This window comes from Haliotis cracherodii, unplaced genomic scaffold (assembly GCF_022045235.1).
Source record: "Haliotis cracherodii isolate W230 unplaced genomic scaffold, xgHalCrac1.p SCAF_7, whole genome shotgun sequence".
Taxonomy (NCBI): Eukaryota; Metazoa; Mollusca; class Gastropoda; order Lepetellida; family Haliotidae; genus Haliotis; species Haliotis cracherodii.
The window spans coordinates 35,253,451-35,281,087 of NW_027266330.1; the positions used below are offsets into that span (position 1 = coordinate 35,253,451).

Sequence of the window (27,637 nt, forward strand, 5' to 3'; positions counted from 1 at the left end):
GAGACTTGAGTAGTGTGGTATAATATTCACAGTGTGTTGTGTACCTTGACGACCATCTTTCTTTCATTTCAGTCAGTTGAGATGTGAGTACAGTGAGTCGCGTGTCAACATTTGGATAAGTGAACAGCGAGACGTCGTTTATCTTGCGGTCAGAGGCAACATGTGCAGTAATGGGTGGATGGGGATGCGCAGGTGTACATGCAGTTGTAGAGCGAAGACACGCTGTTTATTAAATAAAGATCAAAGCAGCCTCCTCCAGTCGTATCTAACAAATAAAGGTCATACGATGACACCCTTCGTCAACCCCATTCCCTCGATCTCCTCACTAACACATATTTACCAAAATATAGCCTCGTGGAATCTCACTGAATGAACTACATGTTACGTTCAAATTATAGTTTCGTCTCAGGTTACGCTGAGGGGTAAACCCCACAGCAACAGTGACTGCATGTGCATAAACACACTACACTGTTATATTTATACACTGTAACAACAGCCATATGTACTGGACATGTGATCACTCACATTGTCACAGTGTTGAACACATCTGCAAAATCATCATTCCAAGAATTATCATTATTACATCATTGTATGTGCTACAAGATTACCCATATTATTTTAAATATAATATATAAATATATCACATATCTATATATGGGAATAGAGACAGTCGTTGTTATTGTGAACGTATGTATATGTCTCGGTTATAATACACTTGTAACAACACGTCATCTCCCGGAAATGACGTGTGTGTCACAGAGAAGGAAGTTAAATGTCGAGGTAGGTGTGTTGTGTCTCGTCTCTCACTTTGTTCCCCTACACACAAGATATTCAGAGTTAAAACTTGCATGTGTATGTGAAGATACTATCAGGAAGCTGAAGGTGGTGCCTATACCTTGATTCGTACTGCGTATATCCTGAATGTTAGTGCTAGTTGACTGCCACACATTCCTACTTCCGGTTTACAGTGTGGCCGGGCTTCATGTTCATAAGTAATGACCCACTTTTACTGTTAAAGTGTATAATAGAAAACCCTCGGCCGTGTCGCCGTGTTTAACAGAGGAAGGGTGTGTACTCGCTAATCTATATTGAAAATATTTAGACGACAAATACCTATAGACACTGCAAACACGATATGGTAAATGGACGGAAAAACGACTAAAAACTCATTAAAATTGATTAATTGGTTAGCGTTTAGAAAGTGTCCGGAAAAGCGTCGAGTATCTCAAGCATAAAATGGACAGAAAAACGATGCTTTTTGCTCCGCCTTGTACAACTGTTAACGGCCAATCAGATGGCGCTGGTCCCCTGACGCACGTGATGCACAAGGCTTCCTTTCGGAAGCATTAGGTTTCGTATTTCTGGCATGCCTTGCTCTAGTATCTTTCGCGCGCAGTGCAGCGAGATTTGCTGATAAGTCAGTTTTAGGATATGTAACATGTTAATGGAATTCAGACACGCGCATAGAAGTTAAACCAAACCATGTTACCAAGTTTATTGAGATAACATATCCCTCCGCTATGCAAAGTTACCTCTATCGGATAATGGGTTGTGTTTCATTTGGTTATAACATTAACTAATTTGTAATGTGACGTTTACACGATATACGGCTTTTCCATAGGACGAGAGGTGGGTCACATGACGTTTTTCAGGTTACTGTATTCTTGAAATGACGTAACTACTGACTACTTCCACATTCCTGGAGAAAACCCTGGGAGTTCCTTGGTACGAATTCATACAGAAGCGTTGTTTCACATCATTATGACCCTTTAATTTTGAATGCAGCGTCTTAGCAGCGTCTTAGCATACTCTGGGATAAGTCATAGAGTTTGGTTGCATGCCCGTTCAAGGATACCCTCGCTTCAACCCATCCTAGAGAAAAAAACGACAAAACAAAACCCAAGAAAATCCAAACTGTCGTAGTGACAATCTACAACAATCTATAAATTTACCTTTGTATCTATTTGATACATCTTTACAATCACCTTTCAATGATCGACCAATTGATCAGTGATGACAAAGGCTTGAAATCGCCACAGGTTAATAAACAACTTCGGAAATATCTTCCGTCACGTTTATCGTGTCGGCCATTTTGACGTTCTGTAAATGTATTACGAACCTCTGTCATTGTGATTGACTTGCTGAGGTAGTTCTTAACAGACCTTCTCATCTAATGAGGATATGTGTTTTGGAATACATTTCTTGTAAACAAACAAAAACAGATGTTCCTCGCTTTTGGGGAATGGCCTGCTAAAGCTAATAGTCCAAGGCACCAAGCGTGTATATGATCTGTTATTACATGTGTTTAACAAATACGGGTTTGGGCGATAATAAAATACACTGACGCAAGTATATTCTAACCATATCAATTGGATAATTAAATATGCTTTTTTTTACATATAACATAACATCACTACACAAATTTGGACAGTTGCATTAACACACTACGGTGATCGTATTAAACACCACTTTGAACAGTATTTCAGTTATATCACGGCGTATCAGACTGATGTGGGATAAAAATCCGAAGTAGTTCAGGCCATCCAACGGGTGTTCGCGAAAAGGTGAGCGTATCCTGCCACACAGGTGGCACCAGTCACAAACACATGCAAGGACAAGTCAATTGGTCACCTGAACAAAGCACGGAAACACACAATGATGCCCGTATTCACTATTACCGAGCATGCAAATTTATTGTCCGTCAAAAACATGGACGAGTATAAACAATATGTTCCTACAGGTAATACATGTCATACATTTGACAAAATGTATTGGCTCAGAGCATTATTGTTAATCAAAGCGTATAGACTCGGCATTCAGATGAACTCATCACCCATCACATTATTGATAGTCCCTTTGAAGAGCTATGAAATCAGAAGCTGCTGTAGCGTATTTTTTACACTTTATCTTTAAATTGGCATGTTAGACTTCTATTTCACAAGTCATTTATATTTGCACAGATCACTATGGAATCGTGGAAGAGACATTTTAGCGTTGTCTTATTGTCGCATTGACGCCCTTACAAAAACAAGCAAAACGTGTCAAAATTAACCAAAGCGCTACAATTCGACAACGCGACATTTTGGCCATTTGTCACATTGTCGCGTTGTCGCATTGTCGCTCTTTGAATATTCTTTTTCTCTATTTAATAAAAGGGCGACCATGCCGTCCGCGAGTCCATAACGTTTTATTGTGAGCTCTTCTCTATAAGTGCTTAGTGTTCAACTCCCTGTTCCAAACACGTTGTACCTCATCAACAATCCACATACCTCTAGTGCAGTGATCGTCCGGAAGATCTGACTCTTGACTCTTGACGAGTGCACACCTGACCTGTGACCTCGTTACACACAACCCCATCACCCCACCACCCCCCACCCCCCCCCCCCCCCCCCCCCATGTGGTGTTTGCCGAAGGGGAAATGGTAGGAAATGTGTGCACCAGCCCAGCGCGAAGCTCGCGACACACTGTTTACTGCATGTTATATACAGTAAATTGCAGTTGACATACTGTATACTGCATGTGGTACGGATTTGCGGAAAAGTTACAACTTTCAAGATTCAAGATTTAATTTGTATTTACAACAGACCCCCGTCATATATCGCTGGAATGCTGCTGAGAGCGGCGTTGAAACAATTTGTTTTCATAACGGCGCGCTGCAGTCATTTAAAATAGAACCGTATACATGTGTAGTACCAACTCACTCACTCTGTTTCGAGTATTCAGCAGCACAAATATATTTACCAGCTGTGAGGAGAGATATCAGATTTTTATAAGCAGTCAAATAGGGATGATAAAGGACCCCTCTCTGAATAGGTTCTTGTTTACTTAAGAGCAGAGTTGGCCATGTTAGATGATATAACCAAAATCCAGGAGCTCCGGCGGGGGGCAAACTGGTCTTGTTATTGTGTGGTATCTGCTGTGACATAAAGTAAAATATGAGACCAACGCAAGGCTACAATGATTGGTAAAGTCTAGATTTCCACAGCTCTAGCCTGAAATTAAGAATTGTTCTGTCCTCCTTTTTAATTTTATTATTTATATTTTGTACACATGGATAGACCAACCAGGAAAGAAATGGAATATTAATATCACATGTCACCAATGATCCAGTTAAATTCATCACACAATGACATATTAGTATTTGTACTATCTTAGTATATTAGGAAAGGCATGATCCGGTTCATGTCCACTGCAGTAATGTACATACTAGTCAACTTGATTAAAATCTATATTATAGTGTAGCCCGGCATCAACAATTACTATACGATATCCTCACTTCTCATCGATGTATTGACATCGAACAATGGACGATAATTCGAAATTCTTATTCGAGCTATAAATAGCTTCAACAGGGACAGTACCGGTGTCAGTAAAATTTTCGTAGTAAAAAATATGTAGCTACAAAATATAATCTAAAGGAGCTTTACTTCCATGGATAGAATTGAGGCAATCAAGGCTTGCCAAATCGTTCTAGACTTGAGCTAGATTCCTTTTAAATTTAGCTGGGGCCAGCTTGGGTCAGTGTAATCGGATATATTGTGGAGTTTCGTGTTTGGGCTGTTTGCTGAATAGAACAAGGACTCACGAATAAGGGCACAATGTAGAGATTAAAGCATTACCACCTCTGTTTATATCAGGTATGTTATTGTGATTTGAATTCTCTTTTTGAACAATTGAGTTATTGTGTACTCCGTATTCTTTCATCATGGTAGCATATATATTTTCTATGTAGCTTTTTTAATTATCCACAAATAATGAGAACTACAATGTAAACATCTATCTGGAGATATACAATAATACTACTGAAGGGCATATCTGAAAAATGGGACTAATCGACTAATATTTCTTTCTTAAACACTTTATGTTACAGGAATTCTAATCATTATAGTATACTTTGTATAGTTTAAAAGTTGAGAAATATTGCATTTTAAATAATGGCAAATTGTGTATCTTTCTACATTTTGATTTTATTATAATTTCTGCAATATAACCTTAAAATCAGACAGTGATAAATGATAAATCGTATTATGAATTAAATAAATTGAAATATGATAGTACAAACAAATTATTTTAATCTATTCGTATGAGTAGGTAACGAAAGATGAGTCAACTTACTAACTTAACCATTTGTGAAAAATCAAATATTTAGGGGTTTGACCACGTGCATTGAATAACAGACAAGAGAGCAACGCACTGATTAAATTATGAATCAAGTTATTTCATAAATAAAACTAAATATATAGAAAATAAAAGTTTAATTTCTCATTGTTGGAAGGTGTTTAATAATAGTTTTTGTTTGATTATCTGTACAAGTCAGCGAGTCTGACCGCCCGATTACGATAGTCGCCTTCGTGCAAGCATGGGTTGTTGAAGGCCTATTCTAACCCGGATCTTCACGGGTATTTGTTTTAATAATAGGGTTCAATGAAATTCAATGAAGTGTGTATAAGTAAATGGATAATATATCCATACATGCCAGTTAAATGGGTTAGACTGGTTCATATGGTTTAATGATGTCCATATTTCAAGACATGTATTTGATATTCATAATAACTCCACAAAAGCTACACAACGGCGACAAAACGGTACCAGCATCACAGATACGTATAATACATTTTTGGACATGAGATGCATACAATAACTTTAAAGTTTACCCATGTATCTAAATAGTAAATTAGAAGGATTAAAAATATACACTGCCGATATTTTTCGTATTTTTGTTCGTTTGGAGAGAGAAGTAGTGACAGTAGTGACTGGTATCTGATGGGTGCAAACAGGTGTCGAGTCGCTGTCTCAAATGGCTCTTATTTTGTAGCTCTAAAGATCACGACGGCGATACAGACCCTGAAGTAGTTTGTCTCACAGTCCCTGAACCATATTATTTTCCCTTCCGCCCAGGCCTTACTGCAATGTTAAGCCCCAAATGAAATAAGTCTAGATGTTCAACAGGTTCAGGCTGAAATTTCCATCTCACTTGGGCTCATTTTAAATTTAAATATAGTTTCTCGTTTTAACCAAAATAATATATTTTCAGAGACTAAGCGTTAGTCTAACCGTGAAATACAACTATCCAAAAGATCCCATGCATGTCTATACTTCTTCAGACAGAGTCTCCATGCTCTTATTGATATGTATCAAAAGACAAATGACTTAAATATTACAGCACTGGTGAATATATTATGTGCGCATATCAGCGTCGATCCTACAATATCCTTTTGCGCAAATAAAATATGTACTGATGAATTAACGTAGTAATACTACGCAAATAAATGTCCAGATGTACACACCAGTTTAATCTCAATATCTTTATTCGTGCTTTTAGCTCTTTTTGTACAGGAGATTATGGTGTGTTACATCACACCAGAAAGCACCACACCAAATTCAAGTCATAATTTCATGGTCCGTCTTGTATGTTGGAAACCAAAATCGCAGTATGGCTGAATATTGCTTAACGTGGTATTTACCCGATTACTCAGATAATTATTCCATTTTCTTCATGCACGTTCTACAATCATCTACGATCACTTTCTATAAAGAGGTAAATCTATCTTCATCCAAATATCCATAACATACATGTCCACATATGTATGTATTAAGCAAGTCCCACATTCTTCCTTACAAGATAAATGCTGAGCATTTGCTCTGTATGTATTTATATATGTAAATATCATTTTTATGTCAACGCTGATGCACTGAACGTACCACAGACCTGATTCTAGAATAACATCTAATCTCTGAAATGAACATATTTTACAGAAAAAAAACAGTTGTTAAACAATAGTTTAGAATATAATAAAAAGGAGCCAGGACTTGCTTCATTTTGCAAAATTTTGTGCTGTATTGGACATACAGTAAACTACGGTTATAACGAACTCAAAGGGACTACTAAATTTAGTTCGTTATAACCGTAGTTCGTTATAAGCACATTTACAGCATGATTACAGCAAGTAGTCGGGACCAAAAAGTAAGTTCGTTATATTCGTCAGTTCGTTATAAGCGTTTTCGTTATAGCCGTAGTTTATTATTTCTGTTTCGGAGTCTGTATGAAAAATATTGAAGGATGAGAGGTAACTATTTATGTCATTAATTAAAATTAGAATGAAAGCACATCAGGAAAGCATGGCACTTTAATATACGTATCTACTTAGTCCAATAGTGTTTTCAGAGCAACATGTATATCGAGGGTATAGGTTTGGTGCAAGACTTATCACACATTACTGTCAGAAAGTGTGCATATTCTGTTTATCGGCAATAAATGACATAAGGCGATTCATGCGGGTAAATACGATTTACTTTAGAACTAGTATAGATTACTTTAGGTAAGGGGGAAATGTATGTAATTAACAGAACTTTGGATTTCGGAAACCTTCGTGCTCAGGGGATTGTTTGGGCGGGTTTAATGCCAATGACATTTACACCAACTGGCCTCGTGGTGTACCATTCGGTGTCGTCGACGTGGACTCATCTCTTGGAAGCCTGGTAAAAAGCACCATTGTTGGGATTGAGGAGAGACATGTATTTTTTTAATGAAAGTACAGGACAGAATTGGTCCGATATTGCATAAATGCGTTTGTTGGGCCCATTTGAGTCTTTGAGGTCCCCCTGTGATTTTTTGTGACTTCGAAGTGAGTCATTTCAATGAACTCAAACCCCTGTTCATCGGTGGATACACGAAAGGAAGATGCAGTTAATTCCCTTTGGTTTTCTTTACCACGACGAGCGAAACCGAGTTTAACGTCGAACCACACTTTACGAAGCAAGCCGGAAGGAGTTTCAGTATCCAAACTTTCACGAATTTTCTTTTAATCATTCTCGGGGATAGCAGCATGATGTGTTGTCTGGTCAAGGCCATCGCGCTTGAGTTTTTTTATCATGGACTGAAAAACATTGTTTGCAGTGTGAAATTCCCGGTCTTGGATAATGTTTATGCTGCGCTCAAATGGCGGTCCCCTGATGTGCCTGTGTATGGCAGCAGGCAACCCAACTCGATTTTGAGTAAAGATCTCCCTCAGCATTTCTGACTTCGGCATAAAAGAACCTCAGTCTCTCATTCAGTTGAGAAGCAGGAAGCTCTTCGAACTTGGGTTCAAAACCTCGGAAACCAAGCCATTCTGGAAGTGAAAAAGATTGCCTTGTTCAGGGTAAATGTGACAGTAAGTGGGAGTAATTTGTTATTAGGGCCTAGTCCTATTACGGCGTCGTGTTTAAATGAAATTTCCGTATGTCCATTTAGCATAACATATCTCAAATCTTACAAAACGAAATATTTAATTTACGTTAAGATTTTGGTCAATCTCGTTATATTATTGCCATTTTTTGCGATGACACATTGGTCACGCTTTACATTGCTATCATGGCAATGGTGTAAGGGAGGTAAGTCTCGCTGATCGAATCTGCGTAGGAATTTTAGGTATGTGTTTATGTATTCTTTTATGTTTCAATGGCTTACGTCGAAATATTTTAACTCCCCAGGAGGTATTACGCCCAGTAGATTTGGAGAAGTTCCCATCCACGATGTCCTGTACAGCATTTGCATCAAGGGACGCGAAGCGGTCACTGGACGCTTGAACTTTTGGCTCTACGGAAACGCTGGCTGTATTTCCTAGTTCAGGGGCCATCTCAGAACGGTTTTCAGCTTCAACAGCTGTTGTGAGTAATAATAATAACAAAAGTAGGTGGGTGTATGAAAGTCATAACTATTATAGCGTTGCAATAAATGTTTTTACTCTGTTAAAAAATTATTTTATTTTATTTTCCCTTTGGCCAAGCCCAAGAAAATTACATCATTTATGATTATGATTGGGTAATTAATGAAAATAGGTAAATTTCATTTACCTTCAAATTCTTGAATTATCTCAGAAAATGTCTCGTCGTCCCAATCACTCAATATTTCATCGAAATCTCCGATGTGGAAGTCAGGGTAAATTTCCATCTGTTCCTCCATGTTGATGATTTCAAAAATAGTTCCATTAATTAATGTATACATACACGGTGATGAGACCCCAAAAATTCAGCGATGTTATGCTCATTCGACAACACTTTTTAACCAATCAGATCAGAGAACATACCTACTTTTATGTTACAATGGGTGTTTCAGTAGTTGAAATTGCTGCTCTTGAAATTGTTAATTAAACTCTTATACTATGACATGCGTTCATTTGATAATTCAATTCAACAACTCTCCTTTTAAGTCTTTTTTTCCTGACTTAAACGGAAATGCAAGAACACAATCGTCCGGAATACAATGTATAATTCTGGTCCACTTCCATATGGCATTATAGTATACAATAGGCTTTCGGGTCCCGTTTGGATCGGTTTGGGTGGCAGCCTAGATAGCCATAGAATAAGTTCATCTCAGAATCTCCCACCTAACTGGGGCTCCTCTTTAATTTAAATGGAGTTACTTTTTTCTTTCAAAACTTTACAGTTTAAGAGACTAAGTATAAACCTGAATAGACATCACCAGTTTGGAATTTGAATCTAATCTGTTTACAGTTTACTGCACTTAAGTGTCATGTACACAGGGGAAAGGGGAATCCCGTCAAATAGGCGGATAAACCTTAAAACTATTTATAAAGATTAAAAAAGCAATATCGGAAAAATGGATATGCATATAATATCTGGCAATATACACCAAGATCACCTTCTTCAAAAATATGTTTTAAAAACCGGTTACTTTTCGTTTGCGTATTTGACGATTTTTTAACTTGCGAAAGTATAAATTCTTTTTCCATACACAGACGTTCCCGAATCTTGCGCTTTCCTAATTATTTTAACTAAAATTATTACCGTTCTCATTGTATTGGTTAATGGAAAATGCGTGCCGATCAAGTACGTGCCATAAATTTAATCGACATTGTATGATTCCGAACTTATCACGAGACTGTGTTTATGAATCATTGTCAAATAGTAGTGACATTAAATCTAGGAAACAATGCGCAAAGTCGCGCATGCACATAACGGAAAATTTGGACGAGGCATTAACCAATCGGCATGCGCAGAACGATTGATTTCAGTACTTCCGCTAAGCGATTCGAGTACAACGTCTAACACGCGAGAACTGACCAAAGAAATCTGAGAAGTAGAAATACAGGTAGACGCTGTTGCTTGATTGACAATGTCAGTAAAGAAAGGGAGGAGCTTGATGATATCGTTCTCTCCCAGTAAACTCCGATGTCAAATAACAACGTTATTTGGACGGAAAAACGATGGTTTGAAAACCTCCAAATAACGTCGTTTTTCCCTCCAATGACCACATACGAAAAAACGACGTTTTCGTGTTTGCAGTGAGAATAGGCAGTATAAGATTAGATTGTTAGCATATATTCTCTTTTGGTTGTACCACCATGCAGCCTGTTAGTTGTTGGCATACATAAAGCTGTTCCTGAAAAATCTATAGTTCAATGTTATGTTTGCAATAACCGTTACTTCCTGCAGGTTACATTGTTCGTGGTGTGTCTTTACTTATTGCATGTTATAGAAAGATTTGCAGCTGAATACAGTAATGTACAATGTTCTTGTGTGATACAGAGTTGTGAAAGAAACTTTCTTGAGACGTCAGAAACATATATCTTTCGTTAACTATTCCGGAAAGATGGTCCACAGGCCCAAATCATACTGATACATGAGTGACGACACATGTTACAGCGGTAATGACGACGAATACTTGTTGGTGGTTAATGGGATCTATCCCGTCTATTCAGATCGGGGAAATGGAGATCACACCACAATATTGCTATGGATGATAATTCCCTAAAATATAATATAATCAGGTTGAATTAGCAATATACAATTTAGTATTTAGTGGTTTGTTTCCTAACAAAAGAATTCTCAAAAATGTTGTAATATGAATATGATGCATTAATTTCTTGTAACAGTGAATGATATTTCTTTGTTTAATCACAAGAACACACACACGCACACACAGTAATATAAACCAAATATATATATATATATACACTACATCAGGACATATTCACTAACACTTTCGTAGAATTATGTACATACTCATCAACTAGCTCATACAAGACTTTGTGTACTAAACTACTGTACAATATATTATTACATTTATAGCTGAACGCTTCAAATTATTGCTTATGATAAATGTATTCTAACAGATACAGCTACTATAAACTATAAATTACTGAAAGCACCTTATAACAATATAGTTGCTTAACACTAATTACATTATATTCTAATTGGTTACTCTAGCAATGACTTAATATCACAATTCACATTAATGTATCATGACTTTGAAGAATAAGTAATATATTTACAACATTGCGTATCGTGTGGATCATACTGCAAATTATACTTTATAAGAAATATGCAATTAAAATGATAAAAGTGTACTTAACAAGACTAAAATATCAGATCCTAACCTCCTTATGATAAATATAATTACAAAAGAAGTCTAAATTAACCTACCCTAATCAGTGCAGTGCTGTGAATCATGCAGAGTTGAAAGGCAGCAGTGACCAGAGAAGAGAATTATTGAAGCGTTTAAGGATAAAAACCTGGTCACATGCTACAGAAACAACAGGATAGGCAATCACTGGCCAAACGTGCTCAGGTTAGTTAAAGGAGCTATTATCATGCTTAACTCAATTATTTACCGAAGTCTAAAATACCTCAGTTAAAATACACACTATTTACATTCTGCTACACACATACAAAAGTTCTTGTATTCTGACACAGGTTAGACACTGAACCGTGTTCACACATGACATGTCAACACAGCTGACTTTACAATGGTCAACATTTCTATCGTTTATGTAGCAATTGAAATGATTGGTTTCATAAATACCACAATAGTCTTTCTGCTTTCATGACACTGTTACGTGTCGATTCAAAATTGAAACAAAATGTTAGCCCATACAACATGTACATACAAAAAGTTAGTGTGGAACCAACAAACAACCAGCACATGGTATTCTTTCAAAAAATTCTTTTCAACATTTAACTAGGTTTACAAATCAATTAAGGATTGACTGTGTATTTTTTTCGGTTCATTGAGGTATGAATCGAAAAACCGATGTGCAAACTGTATGAATCCGCGTAGTCAATGCTTATAATTAAATTCGACAACGTAAAACATGTTTTATCTACAATAGTAGAAAACAGTTGCATATATCAAAACAGACAAAAATGCCGACATTGATAAACATTCCAGGTGTAGGAATACATACAGTGGCGTGACATGAATCAGGTGATCGTTTAATTTATCCACATACTTGACACGCCTACACAGTCAGTAGCCAATCAACGGAAAGTGGGATTAAAACAATGTTCATTGGACCTGTCAATTAAGGCAAGAGGCGAAAAGACTTGCAACAGTCAGACTGTAACGAACCGGAAGAAATATGTCCGAGAGAAGGCGGCTGTTTCAAATAACATGGTCATTTACTGCGTGATTCAAACATTCCTTCCCTGATTACGGTAAAACACAGTTGGGAAAATGCTAGTTAGAAATGAAACCCGAAGACATGAAAGTTGAACCGAGGCGAGCGGGAAAAAACAGGCGAGCGAGCCTTTCATTCATTCTCGGCCTTCGGTTTCAAAGGGTAGTTTGGACAATGAATAAGCATGAAAGTCACTAAATGTCCTGTGCATGACGATACACGTGAGCAGGAAGGGAATTCCCTCGGCTGTAATATTGGGATTCCCCGACATTCCGCAGTAATAAAAGTAGTGCGCCGCGGTGGGCGTGGCTTAATTTTTTACATTCATTGGGAAATGAATGCAATAACATGTGACCAATTCAGATAATCAGAATGCAGGGATTTCCATGAACACAACGAAAATTTAATTATTAGAAATTACTGCACAGCAATTACAATGGCAGTGTGCAATAGAGTGGGAGTACAATAATCAGTGACAATGTCCGGGGTTATAAGTGATCTTCACACATCCACTGGTCTTGATGTAATGTCAGGTGAAATGTCAGTAATATATAGATTATTCAGTTCATAGCGAATTAGTCACATGCCATCAATATTCTATATTTTGAATTCTGAGAATTAATCTTTATTGATTTAATTGATATTTTTTTTATTAAATTTTGATCAAATATCAAATACACCAAATGCCGTTCGAACTGTGAAATGCGTTATCTTGAGTTACATGTTCACGCAGAGTAATTGCATCGTTGGTTCTGAACGTCTGTGCGAATGAATAGCTGTATGACTAATTCTACGTAGTAATTTTGTTATCAATGGTAGCCTGGATATGGGGTTGTAACCCTGCAATGTTGGAGTGACCCAATATCAGTTTTCAATTCAGATCAGAGTGAACAATGATTTTTAAGAGATTAGTGACAAGGAATGCAGCTGTTTTGTCGCAGCTCGTCCCTTGCACCCTAGTCGTTTTGTTAAAGTGACCGAAGAATTATGAAGATATATTCCATGTTTACACATATGCATTCCTCTCCTTAAGTTACTTAAACATTACCCAGCTGAATTGTTTCCGCAAAAGGCGCTTTAAAGAGGGTGGACGATTTCAAACAGTCGGTGCGCCATTAAACAAGGGCCATTTCAAGAAATATCTTTTCAGATTTATTCCTGATAGAAAATTTGACATTGCTATGTGAAAATGTCCTGATGTTTTCAATCATACTAAGGTTAGAGCCAAAACGAATAAAAAAAATGAATATTTTCTTGAACTTCCCTGAATTACTTTGTTGAAGGTGGTTTGCGTTTCATGTGGGGAACCTTTTTAAATCGTGAAATTTGTTCAAATTGATTTTAATAATCAAATCTCCAATATCGTAATTTTAAATGAGTATAAATTTGATGTTTTCTATCAGTAAATAACAGGGCGATGTTAAATTATGAACTATTTCAGTAAATTTATTTTCCAAACGTTAAACAGAAAAGACCTCAATTTTCGAGGTCAACCTGTCAGTTGCAGAAATACGATCATTCGGCTTCATCTAACGTGTCATGTTATTTGCATGAAAAATTAATGACTCATAAATATTCACCAATTTAATTTCAAGTGTTTTGATTGAATATTTACAATATACGAAAAAACAAATCCTGTGTCATGATGCTAGTGGACGTTCGGAAATCAAACATGGCGCGCTTCGCCTAACCTCGGCATAACTTATTGCTATTTTAATATCAACAAAGTTAACATTGGCGAAAGTTGAGGATCTTCTCAATCGAAGAATGAATTATTTGTCATTTTCCGTTAAATATGACGAAAATAAAGATCGTGAATTCTGACAGCAATATTTAAGTAAGGGTAAAGGTCACCAGATGTGATATAACTGATAGGAGTAGTCTGCTGATAATCTTTTGTTACAAAACAATAAAAATAAATTTGGTAATATTTCGCCTGTCACATACAGAATAAACACAAATCACTATATAGTATCAGTAATCACCACTAATATGAAATAACAATGTGATTTCCATTACTAGTATATAATTGGGGTATTTTTTATTCCGTTTGACCTTGCATGCTCCCGTGACTGAAAATGGTAGACGATGAATCAACATACTACATTCAAAACTTTAAACTTTTGTTGATACATCAGGATTACCATTCGATGTTACGTTGAATATGAAGGGACATGATTCATGTATTTGCGATGTACACGCTGATGATTTTCTTCCCACTATAATACGTATTTCCCACGCAATACGTCTGTAGATATCGTCGATCGGCAATGATCACCCCCCACAACAGGCGCGCGTAAATGGGCGTGACAAACTGTGTTTCAAAATAACATTCATGCATTGCGGAATAGGATAAGATGTATAAAATGTTATACTACATACATCCATCGTCAGTGTTAGTTTCACATTAAGTTTGGGATAGTTAAAGGATTATTCCTTTTAAAGCAGTGAAGATTCTAGCATGATTTTAGAACAATTTCACGAAGAATTTTTAAATTTATTCCCTAAATATATAGATCGCTATATGGTTGCGTAATGATGAAAGATTTGTTAAGGTTTAATTTTTTACACCTGTTCACAGCTTTTAAAATTGTTAATTATATTGTCATAATTAGTAGTTATTTTTTCCACAATGGATATGTGTATGGATACTAAACATTTGTCAAGTCATCAGCACAGTGTTACTGATGAAACTTTAAATTATTATCTCTCACCTGTACATCAATAATGTGAATAAGTATTTATTTTGATGTCATATTACATTTTAGTATTCCATGAATAACAAATATGTAGATATGATCCTTAACATATACATACAAAACTCATGTGGACACTACTCTTGTGTATTTAGTGGTTTGTTTCCCAACAAAACAATTCTAAAAGATGTTGTAATATGAATATGATACATTATTTACTTGTAACAGTAAATGATATGTCTTTGTTTAATCACAAGAACTGCCTTTGTTTGTTTAATCACAAGAACCAGGGTGGCACTTCAGCTGGTGAGTTAGCCATATATTATGAGAGGATGTTATCGTTTGAAACAGGAATAGAGCAAATAAATATAGATTGACATGTACATATTCTTTCATTTCTGTTGAAAAAAAAGAGTAGATGGAACATATCCTACCTTATGTATTTTTTTTTCAAGTGTCTCACCAATGAAATGATGTGTAATTAGTCAAGCAGAACTTTTCAGGTTTCTTGCAGTATGCTCAGGTGTATGACAGTGACACTCATGCATGTCCCTTAAGGAACATGAACCATGAATTGTGAAGAGTGGTCAACAGATTGTGTTCTACCAGTCAATGTGATGTTTAAGAAACATCCTTAATATTCTAAGTTGTCATTCTTGCAACGACAGACCACTCACAATATTATGTTGTTATTATTGTGGCATATCTCAATATATTTTTCATTATTTGCAGTGTTTGTTCACTTTGTTCAACTAAACAAATCGCAAGTCGGGCCACACCCAAAAGTGTCACCAACGTTTGTCCGAAAGTTTATCAAATGAAATCATTTGCAAAATCTATGAAAACGAGATATTTTTTACAAAGATTTATACATCGGTGTCAATGGTTGGAAAACTAAGTTAGATGTTACAAAATGATTGTAATAGTATAAGGGGATCACAATGTATGTGGAGTTGTTTGTTTACAACCGTTGCTATGATCGCAAATGTTCCATCCAATCGATGATGTAACGATTCTGATTTTTGTTTATAATTAATTACACCGAAATTTGCTTTTTTTAAGAAATTAAGGAACTTGAGTGTTTCTTTTCGTCAGCTTACGAACAATTATGACAAAATGTGAAAAATGATAAAATTATAAAGAAAATATCGGAGTGCATGCCGTTCAACGTGAAGTGCCAAAAGTCAACAATGGCCGTTTCTGGTCATTGTGTGCCGAGAAATTTGGCAGATACTTTTTCCTTTTTGAGGTAAATAAACTACTGATAGTCTTGATTGTTTTCAAGCTGAGCATTTATGCATACCATACTTAACTTAAAATATACCCAAAGCGTACTCGTTGAACAGTTATAGCGAGTTTCATTTGTGGGTGTCCTTCGGCTATGCGCCTGTCGACTGGGTTAGCATTAAACACAGAATATAAAACAGTTGTCCTCTCTAGAGTTTGTTTCAGTGGAAGTAACCCATGATTATATACAAGAAACCATTTCTACAGTTATGCCGGTTGATTATTTTTTAAATATAAATACGGGCCTCAGAATCGTTGCCTTCCTATTCACGTCAACCTCAGTTTAGCAGGTAGTTTTCCATGCAGTAATACAGGATAATCATAAGTAATGTACTACAAAACAATATTTCACAGACAGCAGTGATTTATCTGAATATGAATAAAACGTTTTACCAAGTCGAACATTTTATTCCTGGGATGTGTCATCAAAAAGGTAGACTTGTTCACTGGGCAAAACATTAAACAATTTGGGTATTTGAATACATGTCAGAATTTCACAAACTTCACAAACTTCAACATAAGAAAAATTCATGATTGTAATTCAGTGTCTTTTTGGATTACGTTTTATGTGCCTATTATGTATTGGGTGTATACGTTTGTTTCAAGTTGTCTGCAATCCAGAAACGTCTCAGTTAATTTTCACGTTCATACCCCGTTTATCAGATACCCCAGAGATGTTAGAGAGTGGGATAGAAATGGCTTGTCAAGACCTGAGATTTACCTGTTGTGGCAATGGGCCAATCTCCATAGACTTCATCCTCTGTATAATTAAGATCAAATTTAGAAAGATGTTTGAAGTTTGTAGGTGAATAATTGATCATCTCAGATACAATAGGGTTATATATTGTTTTATTTTTTACTCGCACATGTATTTCTATATATCTATCTTTTATCATTAGATCATGACAACAGTTGAAGTTCTCACCTCAGCTTTTTAAAAACCGATAAAAAATCGGTTTTCTCAATTTACATGCTTTTACTAAAGTGTAAATATTGACAGATAGGGGTGGTGGGGTAGCCTCGTGGTAAAGCGTTCGCTCGTCACTCCGAAGACTCGGGTTCGTTTTCCAACATGGGTACAATGTGTTAAGGCCATTTCTGGTGTCCCCCGTCGTGATATTGTTGGAATATTGCTAAAAGCAGCGTAAAGCCATAAACACTCACTCACTTTTGACAGATATATCTGAAATTGTCACAAACATTACAGGTCTGCAGAAAGTTGTCGTTGCTGCATCACACAGAGGTTCGCCGCAGGTATATTTTCAACTATGAACTACATGTAGCTATTGCGATGCGGCCTCGTCCACACGCGGAACGTCTATGGCTACTGGCATCCTGAAAACTGGTAGAAGTTAGTGTGCAGTGGCAAATACGTTCAACGTGTCATCATCATTGATTAGCAGGCTATGGAAAAGATACCAACAAATCCACAATGTTGACGATCGTCTCCGTTCCACCTGGGGTCAAAAGGAGGACAGGATAGATTGATACGAAACCAGGCTCTACGAAATATAGCTCAAATTTTCAGGCTACTGGAGTTCGAGTTACGGGTCGAAATCTTTTACATGCATATCCATGCTCTGTTGAAATATGTTGTGTCGGCCTTTACAAATTGTCATATTGCCATCAGACTTCAACAGTGCACACAACGTCGAAACTGGGGTTATCGTCGCATCTATCAACGCCATAGCTATATATATCCGACCTATTTGGTTTGCCTGACTGAACCTGGCAAATGGGAGACTCGTACACAGAATGCCTCGTCGAGTGAATGAATGTTTGACAAACCGTGACGGTATCACGCACTCCTTATGCAAAAACGTAAACTTTGAAAATTTTCCATCTTACCTCTATCGTCCTTCGATTCGTTGGGGGTCATAACGTCTTCTGTTATACTTCACTATCAGACTTTTCTGTCTACCTTAATGTACAGTGATGTATAACGGATCTGCTTGGCTTCAGGTGAGTGGAGTGTTGTATAATGTGATTGTCTGTCTTCTGGGGATAAAAATGTTGTATATAGGGGATGCCTGTATTCAGTGGAATGCAGTTATGCATATAGGAGTGGAGTTTTGTATAGGGGCTGTTTGTCTTTACTTGAGTACAGTGATGTATACCGAGGGTGGCTGTCTTCCATGGAGGACTTTGTTGTATATCGAGGTTGCCTGTCTTCCGCGGAGTACAGGGGGCACGGGTGGCCCAGTGTCCGCGATTCGCTGTGCAGATATGCGACCCTTGGGCACGTCAGAAACCTATGGTTCGATTCCCGGGTCGCCCCGATTATGTTTCTAGGTTTGTCAGCATCATACCCGTGCTCATGGGTTTCATCGAAGTGGTAAAAGTCAAAGACCTGCATCACTTCGGCCTTTCCTCACACATTAAGCTGACACGCCACGATATAACTGTAATACTGTTAAAAGCGGCGCTATACCCAACTCACTCATTCACTCACTCCGTTGAGTACAATGTTGTATGTCGAGGCAGGCTGTATTCTGTAGAGTACAGTGTTGTTTATAGGGCCTGCTTGTCTTCAGATGAGCACAGTGTTGTATATCGAGCTTGTCTCTCTTCCGTGGAGTAAAGTGTTGAATATAGGGACCGATTGTCTTCACTTGAGTACAGTGTTGTATATCTAGGTCGCCTGTCTTACGTGGAGTAAAGTGTTGTACATAGGGCTGCTTGTCTTCACTTGAGAACAGTGTTGTATATGGAGCTTGCCTGCCTTGCGTGGAGTACAGTGTTGTATATATCGATTGATTGTCTTCACGTGTGTAGTGTGTTGTATATCGAGGTTGTCTCCCTTCTGTGGGCTTTTGTCTTCACTTGAGTACAGTGTTGTATATCGAGATTGTCTCTCTTCCATGGAGAAAAGTCATGTATATCGAGATTGTCTCTCTTCCGTGGAGTACAGTGTTGTATATCGAGGTTGTCTATCTTCCGTTGAGTTGTGTTGTTTTTAGAGGCTGCTTCTCTTAACTGAGTTTATGGAGGTCTGTCTTCGGCGGAGTATTCTTGTATACAGACAAGATTCCACTGGATGGAAAAGGCAAAACAGGGGTGAACATTATACAAATGGATCACCGAAATTCATTGTAAGAAACCTGGAAGTAATGCATTTCGAGATATAGATGTGTTTATGCATGGATTGATGTACATATACCGCTGTAACAATTGATAGTATATTAAATGACAGAACTTATATTATTATAAATCAACTGCATATACAATGTGCAACACTAGAGTGGATTGTGCTCGTTTGCTCTGTCACGAGTGCTAGAGCTAACTGGAGATTGTCATATTTTCCAAGCCAAGCATTATCATTATTTTTGTGTTTTTCATCCCCACATATTGCGGTTTTAATGAATACGAAATTTTGAAGTTCCTCAAGTGCAAAGGGAATCTTTCAAGAAGGGGCGATAACTCTATTCAGTTTGTACACCAAATTCTCCTTCTTACATTAATTACTTCAAAATTAAAAACTGTATCATACACAAGCACGCCCCTCGCACTCACGCACACACATTTCATATGAAATAGATCAATTATCACTATCATAATGTGTCGAAAATACACCCGGACCTGATCATATTATGATAAACATGTATGATTAATTAACATATGGAGGATATAATTATAATTATCCTGAAATGTATGAATATATCTTGATCAAATAGAGTTAGTAAACACACAGATGAAAAGGAAGGTACTTCAGTTGTCTTAATTGTTAATGGAATGAGAAAAAATCTAATATGAAATAATCAATACCTGTGCCTGAGGCTAAAGTGTGTGATATTTTATTTATGCTTTCTGATATCATTTTGAGATCCAAATTAAAATTACCTATTCTTATTTGGTATAAGTAGAAATGAATTGCATATATCTCATTGGTGAAGTTCAATATGTCAATTAAAAACTCAGTCATTAGATTATTTAAGGCAGCAATGTGGGTCCGATAAATTATTTTGTTACACCTCAGTTGAGAGTGACATATGGATAAATTTAACTTGGCTTCTGGCAAACTTTGTTCTTCTGCATGTTCTTTCTTTAGTATTGCACCTGAAGCCACCAATTGTAACACTATCCACATATAAATCCACTGGTCATCCACATAATAATTTCATATTGTTTCGATCCCTTGTATTAAAAAAAACAACTATATGTGTACAGTATTAGACATACAAGATTGATATATGTGAATAATGTTCATTACGATAATATAAGTTTAAGGCTGTTTTAAATAAATAAATTCATTGTAAAATGACACCCAAACAATAACTGATCAAGACATCTGAAAAAACCCTTTCAGCGGGCTTAGAATATCTTGAGCATGTTCATGTTGTCTACATGTACTTCTTTAGATATTACGAATATAAACAATGTTATCTAACCCTAATTTCACAAATAAAAACTTTTTGTTCAGTCATTGATAAATATAAAAAAGGTACAATTGGAAGGGAAAAAAACTATCTGACTTAACATCACCCTCCCATCTCCGCCACTCAAAAGAGGAAAAAATGTTCTGTTTCCCATACATGTAAGAAATCACATCCAGAAATCAGTCAAATTATTATTATTTTGGCACCCTGTAAACAAAATAATAAAAGTCAAGCCCAATGTGTAGAACAGGCAAACAGACATGCATTAACATTATGGTTGGGTATTAGTGACAAGTGCAGCTATATAAAACATTCTGGATTTCAAAACAGATAGTGGTATGGCATTGTGCCAGGTGTCTTTTGATCTTAACTGAAAACAGACTATTCTGTGTAAACAAAGATGCATTGATTTAATAACATTATGTTCTGTCTGCCCCATTGACCACATTGTTTTCAGAGTAATATTTCACACAAAAAAGATGTGCATTTTCCTGCTCATTTGATGAGCAAATTGTTTCTTTTTTTCTTTACTTAGACCTGGTCTTGAATGATTTATCAAATTTATTAATGATTACGTCACTTGATTTACAAAATAAAGCTGTCAAGAAATACGATGGTCAAGATAGTTAAGAATAATCAAACACTACTTATTGATGTTTTTATTTCATACACTAAGCACAAAATATCATGTAATGTATAGTAGTATGTATAGTCAGTTGCATAGAAGAAAATATTTTATTTCACAGTTTTTCAACAATATATTGTTGTACATAAAACAGGGAGTCTCACACCAGATTGGTTTCTAAAAAAAAACACATTATTTCTCCCTCAAACATTACTTACTTAACCGAATAATATGGTATCGTGCATGACAATATGAAAATATGTCAAATCTTTAAAATCTGTAGAAATTAAAGATCAAACAAAAAGGTATCAATATCATATGAAACTATCTTCCCCAGAAAAGGGAGTTAGCTGACTATAACATACCTTTCAACCCTAGGCAATAATTTTATGTCTCCTTCGTAGCGCCACCAGCCACTTTTATAAGTTATTTCCCTTCTAGGTCCCCGCTACTGACCAATCAGATTCCATCTCTCACATCCCCTACATTTGCTTTAACAAAATGTCGACGCCAAAATCAAGACGATCTGATCTATTAATCAAGCTCTTTATTTTCATAGAACGGGACTTAATTCGCGATAGCATCAACTCATTTGAGCACTTTGATTTAAGGATTATTCATTATACATGAAAGGATTTGGAAAATATCTGTCGACGCCAAGTTGATGGCACACTTGCTCTGAAAATCGTGCAATTGACTGAAATTTGCACAGCAGCCGCCATGTTCTTTATAAATCGGATGTCGATTTTGTTACACGATTTTGATTTGACTTTGCATAGACTCGTTAGTCCAGCCAAAAAGTAACTCCATAATTTCAGCCTAGTTCGGAATCTGAACTGTTATAGACAGTTAACTCCTTTGCCTCGGGAAGATGTATGAGACAGAAGATATCTGAAACAGCCTCTTGAAGAACGACCCTGAACCGATTATATGATAGATCATTAATAATAACATGGAGGATATTAATAGCATTACCCCGAACTTTATGAAAATATATTGATAAGATACAGCTAAAATATAGATGAAAAGGAATCTACTTCAGCCAGTCATCAAACCAAGAAAGAAGAAATGTATTAATTATATCCGTCGAATGAGACAAAATATAAACATGAATATTCAGTAAATCTAACCTGTAAATACTTTAATATATGTGATGTGTATTCATTACATCTCTTTGAAAGCCAAATATAAGTTCGTAGCTGGGCAATATATAATTATTATAAAGAAAACAAGGTAGCAATCTGGGTGTGTAGAAAAATCTATGAATATTTAGGTGTGTTGTGTCTCGTCTCTCGCCTAGTACGCCACTTCAGAGATAAGAAACCTATGACTGTAGGTTCGAATTCCGCTTCGCCCCGATTCCTTTCAATGTTTGTTAATGTGTTCGTGGGTTTTCCTATGTGGTAAATTGGTAAACTTCAGAGACCTGCAACACGTCCGGCTTTCCTCCCACATTAAGCTGAAACGACGTGATATAACTTGTATACTGTTCAAAGCGGCCGTGATCCATGCATAGAAACATGTCCATCTTACCATATTTCCTGTAAGTGCTGGAAGTACTAATGGCAAATGTGTAAAATTCCAGGTGCAAGCGCTCCTCGCTATTGTCAGTTGAGCAGACTATTTCTGTTATCAGTGCACAGATCCAACGAAACTGTAGCTATCACAGCAGCAAAAACTTCTGGAACTTCCCTCTCGGACTGCCAATTCCTTTCTTTACTTTTTGAAAGAAGAATTTCTCGCATTGATTCCCTCTGTGTTAGGTGTGGTAGCGCTATTATAAAAACAATAACAACGCCATCTTAATTTGTCCAGGCTCACAATTAAGACCTAAAATGTCTCATTGTGGATTGTTTCTGAGCAAATACATAATCTGTACGATTTACATTGTCCAAATATATACATTTACATTTGATGCTTAACAAATAATTCCCCATGGTCTCACTCTGCTAGCTTAAGCATACTTGGCCATAGTTTTAATACCTCATTTACGAACAGTTATCTGCCAGTGGTTTGAGCATTTTATGCATCTGTGGTACAAAACATACGGGTTTCTACTTATCTATAATGACGAACTTCTGTGCATTCCATCACGTAGATAACATTCAGGTAGTTTATGATTCTAAGTGATACTTCAGCTTCTTGTCAACTAGGATACACAACCTGGTGCAGAGAGACTCTGGAGAAAGAACATGAAGCATGCAGAAATTATCAGAAGGAACCTACCTTTACTCAAAAGGGACCTGCACCCAGAAGAGGTGCTTGACAACATGTGGTCTACCGGAGCATTCAGCGACTTGGAGTATGAGATATGTAAAGAAGAAGACAAGAAACGAGCACAGACTGAAAAACTGCTGGAAATATTGATGAAAAAGGATGAGGATGTGTATAAACAATTCTGTGTTGTGCTACACGAAAACCACAGACATCTCAAAGAGCAGTTGGACAAAAAAGAGAAACATGAAAGTAGACATTGTGAAAAAAGACCATCTCACTTTAATATGACCTTACTTGGTATGGTAGTGTGTATATCTGACAGTGCTAATGAATTAGGTAAAACCATCTTGCATGTGCCATTAATGTCATCATACCAAATGCCGATTGGAACCCTACATATCCATATGATCAATAATTAGCATTTTCGTAACGCAATGTAGAGCATGATCAATAATTGAATTATTTTGCAACTGGCTTCCTGTGTGGCTTGAAACTTTGAAAAGAGGTTAGGATGCCACTTGGGAACATGGTAATTAAACCACTTTAACTGATTGTGAATTGAAGTCGTTTAACACTCCTCCTACCCCATCCCCTTCCCTCTGTCCTCCCAAAGGTATTGAATGTTAGCGTGAGCTTGTTAGAATTGGTAGAATGGACAGACCTTATGTTGTATGGCTCATTTAGTCAAAGTGTGCATGTAACATTTTCGGTTTTGTTCAAGATTCACCAAGCCTGGTATTTGTCAGTGAGACAGAGGTACAGGAGCGGGTGTCTATAATGGAACAGAAGGTTGCTGTCTTGCAGAAGGTAGACATTAATTTTGTAATGGCCCTGGAGGTTTTGTTCTTGTAGTTATTGTTTTAATAAGTTAACAAAGGTTTATTATTTTCAATTTTTAAAAATCCTTTTTAAAGGGGATTATTAGAGTGGCTGTTAGGTGTATGTATACCACCAGTATAAGAAAAAGGACCTTACATGAGACCAGATCCTAATAATGCAACATTCTGTTCAAGGAACTAGATGATTCGAGACAAGAAGCACAACATACCAAGGCTGAATGTGAGAGGGATGTCAAAGAATTAAATGTGCAGCATGGACAGCAGGAAACATCTTTAAAGAAGGAAAATCGCATATTGTCCCAGCATCTGGAGCAGGAGAAGAACAGGACGAAAGCGGGTAAGACATCATGATACAACATACACATACAATACATTCCACTAGTTGTGTTCTGTGTATAGTGTTTGGTGTAGGCAATAGAACCTAACGTGTCTATCGGAGTCAAAATCTTTGCCATTTACTGAAAGATGAATATACAAATATAAGTTTAAATAATGCATTTAGATGGCAAGGTTTTGGAGGATGTTTGTTTTAAAATATGCCTTGATTGGATTCGTCATTTTGTTTTCATTTTTATTCAAGTTCAAGCAATGTTAGACGAGATGAAAGGCAAAAATGAAAGTTTGTCCAAGGTAAGCCTTCGTTACAGTTGGCAGGTAGTGCTTATGGTGGTTCATTATCTGTTATTAATTGGTTTCATTGGTTGGAAGGGCAAAATGCCATGTCGCTGGTCAGCGTCGGGTACCTTAAGTATGAAACAAACCTATGCGTCTTGTGAGTCATGTGGGAACATAAAGGGACATTACATGACACGCTGTGGTATACTTCAAGTACTGTTTAAAGCAACATCGAACCAAGCGCACGTGGTGATTGGAATGTACAGTTTCTTTTTGCTGCTTCAAATGTCTTTCAAATCCACATGAATTCCACAAAAATATTGACGTCATTTTGCATATAATGTGTAGTTGATGAAATCTCAATATGTCATGATAAACTTTTATTTGGTATAAAAATTATTCTTGAATATATTCTGTCTCAAAAGAGGAAAAAATGTTCTGTTTCCCATACATGTAAGAAATCACATCCAGAAATCAGTCAAATTATTATTATTTTGGCACCCTGTAAACAAAATAATAAAAGTCAAACCCAATGTGTAGAACAGGCAAACAGACATGCATTAACATTATGGTTGGGTATTAGTGACAAGTGCAGCTATATAAAACATTCTGGATTTCAAAACAGATAGTGGTATGGCATTGTGCCAGGTGTCTTTTGATCTTAACTGAAAACAGACTATTCTGTGTAAACAAAGATGCATTGATTTAATAACATTATGTTCTGTCTGCCCCATTGACCACATTGTTTTCAGAGTAATATTTCACACAAAAAAGATGTGCATTTTCCTGCTCATTTGATGAGCAAATTGTTTCTTTTTTTCTTTACTTAGACCTGGTCTTGAATGATTTATCAAATTTATTAATGATTACGTCACTTGATTTACAAAATAAAGCTGTCAAGAAATACGATGGTCAAGATAGTTAAGAATAATCAAACACTACTTATTGATGTTTTTATTTCATACACTAAGCACAAAATATCATGTAATGTATAGTAGTATGTATAGTCAGTTGCATAGAAGAAAATATTTTATTTCACAGTTTTTCAACAATATATTGTTGTACATAAAACAGGGAGTCTCACACCAGATTGGTTTCTAAAAAAAACCACATTATTTCCCCCTCAAACATTACTTACTTAACCGAATAATATGGTATCGTGCATGACAATATGAAAATATGTCAAATCTTTAAAATCTGTAGAAATTAAAGATCAAACAAAAAGGTATCAATATCATATGAAACTATCTTCCCCAGAAAAGGGAGTTAGCTGACTATAACATACCTTTCAACCCTAGGCAATAATTTTATGTCTCCTTCGTAGCGCCACCAGCCACTTTTATAAGTTATTTCCCTTCTAGGTCCCCGCTACTGACCAATCAGATTCCATCTCTCACATCCCCTACATTTGCTTTAACAAAATGTCGACGCCAAAATCAAGACGATCTGATCTATTAATCAAGCTCTTTATTTTCATAGAACGGGACTTAATTCGCGATAGCATCAACTCATTTGAGCACTTTGATTAAAGGATTATTCATTATACATGAAAGGATTTGGAAAATATCTGTCGACGCCAAGTTGATGGCACACTTGCTCTGAAAATCGTGCAATTGACTGAAATTTGCACAGCAGCCGCCATGTTCTTTATAAATCGGATGTCGATTTTGTTACACGATTTTGATTTGACTTTGCATAGACTCGTTAGTCCAGCCAAAATGTAACTCCATAATTTCAGCCTAGTTCGGAATCTGAACTGTTATAGACAGTTAACTCCTTTGCCTCGGGAAGATGTATGAGACAGAAGATATCTGAAACAGCCTCTTGAAGAACGACCCTGAACCGATTATATGATAGATCATTAATAATAACATGGAGGATATTAATAGCATTACCCCGAACTTTATGAAAATATATTGATAAGATACAGCTAAAATATAGATGAAAAGGAATCTACTTCAGCCAGTCATCAAACCAAGAAAGAAGAAATGTATTAATTATATCCGTCGAATGAGACAAAATATAAACATGAATATTCAGTAAATCTAACCTGTAAATACTTTAATATATGTGATGTGTATTCATTACATCTCTTTGAAAGCCAAATATAAGTTCGTAGCTGGGCAATATATAATTATTATAAAGAAAACAAGGTAGCAATCTGGGTGTGTAGAAAAATCTATGAATATTTAGGTGTGTTGTGTCTCGTCTCTCGCCTAGTACGCCACTTCAGAGATAAGAAACCTATGACTGTAGGTTCGAATTCCGCTTCGCCCCGATTCCTTTCAATGTTTGTTAATGTGTTCGTGGGTTTTCCTATGTGGTAAATTGGTAAACTTCAGAGACCTGCAACACGTCCGGCTTTCCTCCCACATTAAGCTGAAACGACGTGATATAACTTGTATACTGTTCAAAGCGGCCGTGATCCATGCATAGAAACATGTCCATCTTACCATATTTCCTGTAAGTGCTGGAAGTACTAATGGCAAATGTGTAAAATTCCAGGTGCAAGCGCTCCTCGCTATTGTCAGTTGAGCAGACTATTTCTGTTATCAGTGCACAGATCCAACGAAACTGTAGC

General features: G+C 36.5%; 1 pseudogene; it reads left to right on the top strand.

Annotated features, from left to right (window-relative positions):
- The first annotated feature begins 761 nt into the window (after positions 1-761).
- LOC139447569 (uncharacterized) overlaps positions 762-27,637 on the top strand; it is a 38,694-nt pseudogene continuing 11,818 nt past the window's right edge.